The sequence below is a fragment of the Acanthaster planci genome, linkage group LG01 (genome assembly GCF_054643075.1).
Source record: "Acanthaster planci isolate LZ-2023a linkage group LG01, COTS_SCS, whole genome shotgun sequence".
NCBI classification, from domain to species: Eukaryota; Metazoa; Echinodermata; class Asteroidea; order Valvatida; family Acanthasteridae; genus Acanthaster; species Acanthaster planci.
The window spans coordinates 31,953,205-31,962,684 of record NC_141777.1 but is presented as its reverse complement, the minus strand read 5'-3'; positions in this window follow the sequence as shown (position 1 = coordinate 31,962,684).

Genomic DNA, 9,480 nt, shown 5'->3' with positions numbered 1-9,480 from the left:
CGGAAATTTATCTCGGGGTTCATTAATCTGCGAGAGTCATTTCAGCGTCCTGTGTGGCCCACATGTACCTGTGGGTTAGATACGAAGGCATACATGCGTACGAACGAGTAATATTGAGATTCACACAATGGCACAAGGTAGTTTTCACGATCCATAAGGGATGATCTTAAAGAACATATTAACGTCCATCACCAGTGGGACAGCCGACGAAACATCTGTAGGTTGAAGGTGAAAGCTGAGAATGGTGCTTTCGGAATAATGGTCTTCGCGTGCAGCGGATATTTTCGACTCATGGGTGATGCAACGCTGTAGCAAAACACGTACAGTTTAGAATAGAAAGTTTATGTTGTTGAACCTTTGCCAAATTCGCATTGCATCATGGGACTGGACGACAAACAGGCCACGCATTTTATGTATTTCGGTTCACCCAGGGTTGTGTGCCCAGCTTGGTTTTTCCAATGGAGTTGCAAACTGAACTGAAGTTTAGAACATTAAAACACATTGTCTGATGTTCGCTAAGCCTTTATTTTCGAGTATTAAATCCAGAAATGTAAACCACAAAAAGTGCTTCAAACATTTTGCTGGCCATAGTAACCTAAAATATAAAGATCGAAAAATATCATTCTCAAAGGCCAAAAGAAAGATTTGACAAAGATTTTCCACGGATTAAACCTTGGGCCCTGTGTTTACGACATAAACTTTGAGAGTTGAATGCAGACATTAATACTAAACTAGAAATATACTTGGATAATAAGCTCAATATTGGAGTCTCGCAGTCGATTGAAAACACGCAAGGGCGGATCCAGCAGGATCCAGATTTTCGAGGGGGACCAAACTTGTTTTTTTGGGGAGGGGCTAAATAATTTCTTTTTTTCATATAACCTTTTAGAGCCGTTTTGGGTGTAAAGATACATTTTGGACTTTTTTACACACTTTTATAAGCCTGGGGAAATTGTTTTACCAACTATCGCCTTTCTCTCATTATTACCAAATGCAATTAGATCAAATACCACAAACTCAACTGAATTCAAACCAACATGCCAATCTTTCCGAGGGCTTGGCTCAAGTGTAGTCTCTACGGAGTATACCACGTGTCAAAAAATGAGGGTGACGTGCATTGCTCTTAATTTCATCTTACGATGTTTTAATTTATTGTGTCGCTCAAGCTCTGTAATAATGTTTGTTGGAAATGGGAAGGTGGGCGTACTTTATCTTCTACTCAACGCACGTACCGCCCTTGTTGATGATCTGTGAGATCTTGTGTTTGAGTATTCACGGATCGAAATGCTGGCATGGAATTTGACTTACTTATCCGTCAACGTACCCGATATGCGATAGGAGCTAACCACAGCGGGATCCAATATGAATTAGCGGACATCCGAACTGAAGGCACTCTCAAGTAAGTATAAACACGACGCAGAACGTTGGCGCGCGAATCAAACATGTTACAAGCAAGTAGCTCTGATTGGCACAACACACTTTTTCTCTCGCGGAAGAGTTTTGAAAGAGATCAGGCTCTGAAGACACTCGAGTGGTGCAGTTATATCAGAACCACAGCAGCGTCTTCCCGTGACACGTCAGCCCTCCTGTTGTGCTGAGTTTTATTTACGAAGCATTCTGTTCTTTTGTTTTAATTACTGGAACTTATTTGTTCTAACTACTGGAACTTATTCCACTTGGTTTCTTATCTTGGAATGGGATCAGCAAGACCCCCAAGCCTAGCCGTAACTTTTAAAGGATCTTGAACTGCCTCGTTTCCCAAGAAGCATTAAAACAAAAACCTCGAACAAACAGCGCTAACTACGCGAGGGCATGGTGTAAATTGTCGTTTAAGTCAAGGTTGTGGCTCCAGCAATCTGACAATAAAAATGCACCTCGCCGCATCCACAATTTCCACAGACTGGCCCCCATTGAGTAGTTTTATTTCATCATCAAAGCCTATTTCTCCATGGAACTATTTGGAAATCATTCCGAGAATCATGCATGTAATTTCTGCTTGGTATAATAGTCACATTACATTACAGCATTCCATGGAAGTCATCCAAATTGCTACTTTTTGCCCAGCCTGTCTCCTTCCGTCTGTTTATGTTACACTTACAAGTTCCTGTGCAAATTAAATTAATAATCACATAATATCTGGCTAATCGAATCAGTTCTGGAAAATTTATTTTCGGGTTCAGACCGACGTCATGCGATTTGAGATCTCTTATCTTGTCATCCCGCCGACGCACGGTTTGCAAGGCCATGCGTCTACACACCGGGTGCCCCCTCATACATGGGCTGGCCTGGACGCTGCTTGATTGGCGAGTTGACTAATACCCTAGCAACCCTTCAGGGAATTGTACAAATTGTGACAGTCCAAACTACATCTGGGGCTTGAATATAGACCAGTTATGACGAGTCACTTGCTTAGGGCATTGCGAGGTGGTGATGTGGAAGCTCGAATGTTTTAATCCGTCGGTGATCGGTTGGAAGAGTGAAGCCGTTCACAGATGGAAAGCATGGCACCAACGCCTTTATTGGTTGGGCAAAAAAAGGTAAGCCTTCGTTATTTTGTGAACAGGGCTTTCCAAAATGACAGGGTTGACTGCCTTTATTCATGGGCCCCTACTTGTATTTGGATAACTTCTCGTCTGTAGTTGTTGCAAGCGAAAGTGTTGCTTGGATAAGTTGTTGTGGAATCCTTTTCCATGTTTTCTAGCAACGGCAGTGTACTTAAATAGGAAGCTCGGGGGTGTTCACCCGGTGGCAAGTTATCAACGAACAAAATAAAGCAATCGGATTTCGATCAAGGGCAACGCTGCCCATTTTCTTGGGTGCGTTTTGTATCGATTTCCGATGTTCTATTCAAAGCGCCCATATCACATTACCGGTGGCAATGACCACTTCGTACAAACAGTCGTGTTTCTGGTCGGCCGGAATGACCGTTGGATACGTCTGACGACCTATTTTGCTATTTTGAATCCTGACAGCAATCAGAACACAACAGCAATTTCCTTATAGTGGGCTGAGGTCACGGACGTGGAGATGCAGTGCCGTCGAACAAACTAAGTTGAACTCGATGCAGCCCAAGCGCGTTATGTTTTCTCGCGCTGACACGGACGCCAGTCTTGCTTATCGTTGGCATCTTGATGACTATCTTCTTATCGAGGTTTGAGTGTTCGGTGGTCGACCGTGGGTAAAATGGGTTATTATGTACTTAGTCGAATGTCACATTGCACTTACTGTGAGAGGAGGAAGTTGTGCATTCAATATTTCAGATATAACTTCAAATTTCATTATTGTCAGGAATTGGAATGTTAAATGTCAAAGTATTTAAAAACAGATGGTTTGCAATTCAAGAAGAGAATTCAACAACTCAATTTCCGTGGCAATAAAAGAAAAGAGAATAAGAGATGTGGTCATATCAAAAGAGTTACTTCCATGACAATGCAGAGCAAAGCCTTTTTTTTTCATCTCTACAGTGCAGAGGACAGTATCTTTGGATAAAACATTCACTCTTTACCAGCACCATGGTCAGCAAAAAAGCGTCCTCGAATCATCTACTGAGCTGAAATGAGAGTGTTTAATGATTTTGATGAGTCTGGCTCCGTACATAAAGCCTCAGCCTAAAAAGCCACGAGATTGGTGAAAATCACCAGTCTGTTGACATGCATCCTATCGACCGTGCGTCTTGCGCTACCTTAGAGCAAGGGTGTGTTTTGGCGGTCTCGACCAATCAGCGTTTCCAAATTTGGTCATTTCGTTGAGCGTGTCAGCGATCCCTGGTTTTTATAAGCTGCCATAAATTATGTGGTCTTTGGTCCCCTTTACATAACAGCTTTGACGTCAGAAACACGTTTTGGTTCACGAGCATCAAAACATGCGTCCGCTTCCCCAAACCAAGTTAGACTAAGTGCCTGAGTCCCGAGGGACGTCAGGGGTCCATGCTTGTAATGAAGTGAATCTATCTCTTTTTCACCTTCCTTGCACGCGATAACCATAATCCTCATGTGATGCATTTTACACTATAAAGAGCCTGTGAATTTTCAAAGTCACATGCCTACAATGCTCGCTGATACCTAAATGTGAGTGTAGTTCAAGCCCACCGCAAAACACGAATGTGTTTATGAGCGAAGTGGCTTTGACGTCAATAGCAAGTATTTGTGAAGCTCTTATGCGAAAGTGAAGAACGTATTTTGGCTGTAGGCTTAACCTTCGTAGGTTCACAATTGATTAACAGCCACTCCCTACTAACAACCCAGCTTTGCCAAGCGACCTGTACGGGTTTGCCGCTTGTCACTTTTCCGAAGTCTTTGCAGTAGGCTGTAATATCAGTGGCACGAAAGTACCCACCCCCCAAGCAGAAGTCCGTGCCCCGGTAAATGTATGCCACCTATTAACAAGTCTATCGTGATGTTCAGAAACCTTTATATTTTGCCCCTCTACCTAAGACCTGCGTGTCGCAGATGGTAGAAATGTACGTACAAAATGTCTTGCGTAGAACAATTACTGTGTCACTATGTTCACAACCGGTACCCGGCCTAATGCCCTTGTAGAGTTAGCGCATGCGCACTTCATCACTTTACCATGGGTTTCGAGGTAGGCGACGTCGGACATCGTTCCTACACTTCTTTCTGCGGATGGAGACCACAATTTATTTTTAAGAAAATACAAGCAAGTAAATTTCACGGAGATAACCTGATAATTAAAAAATTGATTAGACAACATTAAACATACCTTTGTATATGAACCCATTTCCACAAAATTTGACACAATTTCTGAAAAAGTGATTTTTAAAAATATAAACAAGATCATATTTAAAAAAGTCCACAGTCTTTTCCATTTAAAACAACTTCTCAATCTTATCCAAATAAATGAAATGAAATAAAGTGCCGTGTGTATTAAGACCCGATAAAGACATCGGTAGTATTTTCAAGTTATTGCGAATTGAATAGTTTGCACGAGAATCATTTGTCCGTAGTAGTGCGTTGATAGAGTAGGTCTAAATGTACATGTACAGTACGTGTACATGAACGTGCACATGTGCACACATAAATCATGGCGACCGGTCAACAGAGAGCCAAAATTGAAATTGAATCAAACTAACAACGGACAATTCGCAATAGCTTAAACATAACATGGTAACCTTTTCAAACACTCTTTCAATTATCAAGATATGCAGCATGTGTGGAAAAACTGAAGAACAATTCAAATTTTCGAGTACCCTTTTTTACGTTCGGAAATGTAACGTACACAGACATCTTTCACCCTATTTTCTCCAAAATGTCACTTATGTTTAACAAGAAACACATCGCAAAATGAATTCTGAAGCCTGATCATATTTCTCCGGTGTAAATTCAGTAAACTTTTACACAATGCGGAAGATCTCCACGGATGGATTTTGGTATTGTCATATTTGCTGGCTGGCGTCGCCATTTTAACAAGCAACAGAAAGTGACCACGACTTTTAGCAGAATTTTAGCGCATGCGCCAAAAATAAGCTAAAGGGGTGAATACACGTGCTGTAGTGCCATCAAGTAGGCCTACATAGTTTCAAAAAAGAAATATATTTTTCAAAGTTCGTATATTTTTTTAAAGTTAGTTTTTGTGAAGCGAAGTTTTTTGCCAAGTTCGTTTTAAGAGATATTTTTCTGAAGTGCATACGTTTGTTGGAGACATACTCTTCTCCGGCTCAGTTCAAGTTCGGTTTTAGGAGACATTTAAAGTTCATTTCATGATTTATGTTTTTGAAGTTTGTTTTTTGGAGAAATATATTCAAACCTGAAAATATATATTTCCTGAAAATTAACGTGAAAAGGTATACCTTATAAAAAAAAGCTGCATATATAGATATATATCTCGTAAAAAGGACACATAGAAACAATGTTCCTCATTGCAAAACTCATCAAAACGAAATGGAATATATATCTCGAATAAACAAACTTCGGATATATGTCTCGTTGAAGCGAAGTTGAAAACCTATACTTCATAAAGTCGAATCGAAATATATTCTTCGCATTTTGAAAATATATACTTGATGGCACTCCAGGGCTTTCGTACATACATGATAAAAAAAAGTGGGAAAAATCAGTACCGTTGATCTTTGTACCATTCACCTATTGCCGAGTGCGCTTGGGAATGAGCTTGCTGTCATAAAGGAGCAAACAAGTCACAACGTGATTCATCATTCGGAAATATTAGCAGTCAGCTTGTTCAACACTCTAGCTACAAGCGGCGTCCACATATCGCTATTGTATAGCACCCACATCTGCTCCACTTTTTAAGTTGGGGACTGATGCCTGATCATGCATGAGCGACCCAACTTTTATTGAACATTGAGGCAGCATAAAAGGTTGTCGAAACAAAGACCGATTGCAAAATAACGCCCTACTGTAACTTTATACAATGATCACAACAGAAAAAAATTAAACCCCCAACAGCGTCAGCAAGTTTTGATTACGTTGGACTAGTTGCGTTTTGGGTGAGTAATCTAAGGATGAAGAGCCTAGATAACAAGAAATGACGGTAACACAATACAAACAATCTGCTTCCGTCCGCTGATACGTGGATCCAAAGCTTAGGCTAAACAAAATGCACTTTTTGCAGTTCACAGGAATTGTAGGGAATAGTGTTGTTTTGTCCCTTGACAGACGTTCTGTTATTGATGCATAGACCTTAATTGTCATATCCAATCAGTGCATTAAACCCATCGATTGAAAAAGTCTCATATCGAATCCCATGGCTGAAAATTGTGAAAATACACCGTATGGTATTTACCTAGTTCCACGTCAAGGGGCTGATTAAAAAGCAGTTTTTCAGAGAAGCAAGAGCCGTGAAAACATTTTTTTTAATAGTTAGCTAGTTGGTTGGTTGGTTGGTTAGTCGGTCGGTCAGTCATATGGTCGGTTGGTTGGATTTTGTTAACAAAGTACTATCCTTCACTTCTCTATGGAAAAAGCGACGTAAATATGTTTCAAATGTAGATGAATTTATTGCTTCTGTGACTGATGAAGTACCTTTAGTCAGAATCGTTTTTCCAAATCAACAACAGTGAACTTCCATTACAATTCCTCCGTTCCTTGACTAGTTTAATCTAAAGAGACTGGATACCGGCATATTGTATCGTGAATATCTATCATACCTCTTCACATTAATCTCAAAGTTTAAATTATCTGTCAGATGATGTATGATTTGGTATATTTCTTGCTTACTTGTAAGACTGTGACTTAATGGCCCATTTCAGATAACTTGTATAAATCTTTGAATTACCAATTATTCTCCCTTTAAACACATAACATTTTGTGTTGAGAAAACAGCAAACCAAAAATATACGACAGTTCTATCCTTGGATAATGACAAACACGCTACACGTATAGGTTATAATTCTTCATGTTGAAATAATGCTTCAGATTACTCTGTCGATCTTGCAGGCAGACAAGGGATACGCGTGTTTCCGTGCCCTTGTCTCCGACTGAAATCTGACACGCTGGGGGACTCTCCACGAATCCCATGCAAAAGGACCCTTCATATCCCCCTTAGCAGACGGCAGCCAAACTCCCAGGATCGGGTTTCTCCGCAAAAGCACTCGCAGAGTCAAGCATAGTACCCGAATGATTTCCGATTTTTTTTCTCCCCGTTTCTGGAAGCATAGACAGGAGGTTAGTGCTCAAGGCGTCGGATCTTGAGGGCTTTCGTCTTGAGATCTTAAAACTTGACGCAAGGTGATGATCATTGTTTTGCTCTCTTTACATGTTGGCTGGCAATGGGTGAGCGGTTTGTAGACACACGTATCTCAGGAAATTAAAATGAGGTAAGTCCTCTGGCGTATAAGTCAAAACTATGAAAACACACCACGGCCCATCCCCAGCAATGACCAAACCATTGGCTGTCCAAATGCTGTCTGCAGCTAGCTCAGTTCTGCTCCATTGCTCTGCTCGGAGGTACTGGTTTTCCATTTTGAAGGATTCGCAAGGAGTTAGTGGTCATAAAACGTAGCACTTCCATCTATAGGGAGTTATCAAATCACTCGTTACCGGCGACATTTTCCATGGTAACAAGGAACAGATGAACCGCACGTATTAAGCCGTACCAGGCCATTTGCTACAGCTTTCAATTTTCTCGGTTCTGTACATGTTTGTCAGTTGTGTTGAGTTGAATTGTGTTGTTTTGTTTTGTTTTGTTTTGTTTATTTTATTTTATTTTATATGGTTTGGTTTGGATTTGGTTTGGTTTTGGTTTGGTTGGGGTTTGGGTTTGTCTGGTCTTGTGTTGTCTTTCATTTTTCCGTTTTCCTGGAATCATTTTTAGTTCAATAAAGCTAGTTGAAGTGATTTTCCTGTTAAAATTTCAAGCAATGTTATTCTTTTTAGATCCGACGTCTGTCCCAAATACCAGATACTGGGAAAAAATACATGTGATGCACCGTCAGAGGCGGCAGACTACTCGGACAGAGATTATTGTTACGCGAAATCATTCTTGGGGAGAAAGAGTTGTGAAGTGGCATATTGCTGGACGCTGTGGGGACGAGGGAATTTCATTGATACATTCATTCAGCCAATATCTTTGAACTGCTAGTCTAAACTGACTTTGCACAGTTACTCTCATTGTAAAAGCCAACGCCCCTTATAAACGCGTCTTTGCGTTAGTTTTAAACATGTAGCCGTTTAAACTCAAACATATTTTTAGAAATAAACGTGTTTCGGTGTTCAGAAAGTGTCACCACTCGATAAACGTGTTTTTGTGTCTTGTTATTCACACCCCGATGTGCCATTGTGTCTAAATTTATAAACGCATCAACCTGTACAATGTATTTTTTTCAAATGTAAACACCATAACGTGTTAAGCTTTGGATTATAAACACCACAATAGGCGCATAAAGTGTTAATGGGAAGGCATTTAAAGGCATTAAAACATTAACACTTGTCTTTTTACAGTGCACGACCCATGCAAAGTTGCTCATGACTTTTAAGATTTGGAACGATATCTCTTGTGATATTTGAATGTTTTCGGGTTATTATTTAGGGTTAATCTGAATTGAACAGTTTAAACCCAGGGACGACAAAGGGGGCTTTGTTTTCTACAAATAGAGAAAGAAAGTAAGGCGATGCCTTGCACACGTTAATTAATTTCAACGTCACGTCAATTCCACGCTTGATCAATGATATATGCATGGTGAATGCCATGTATATGTGCAAACTGGTCCTGCACCAGCTAGATTTTTGGCAAAAAACCTGTCTGCCCAGTGCAGGGCTTTTGTTGGGATTCCAAATTATGCAGTCCTCAGCATGTTATTTCATTGCACACTCCTTAAAAGTTGAAAAGGTTCAAATTTCTCAGACCAGCAAAACGCAGCTTACAACTGAGCAGCCTGTATTTGCGATAACAGGGTGGTTGAGGACTGGAAACCCTCAGCAAGTAGCAGATGCATTTGGTCAGCGTCTTCCTGACCGTGCCATTCCCGCAAAGTCAACAATTTGGAAAAACATCCGAAAATGCCAA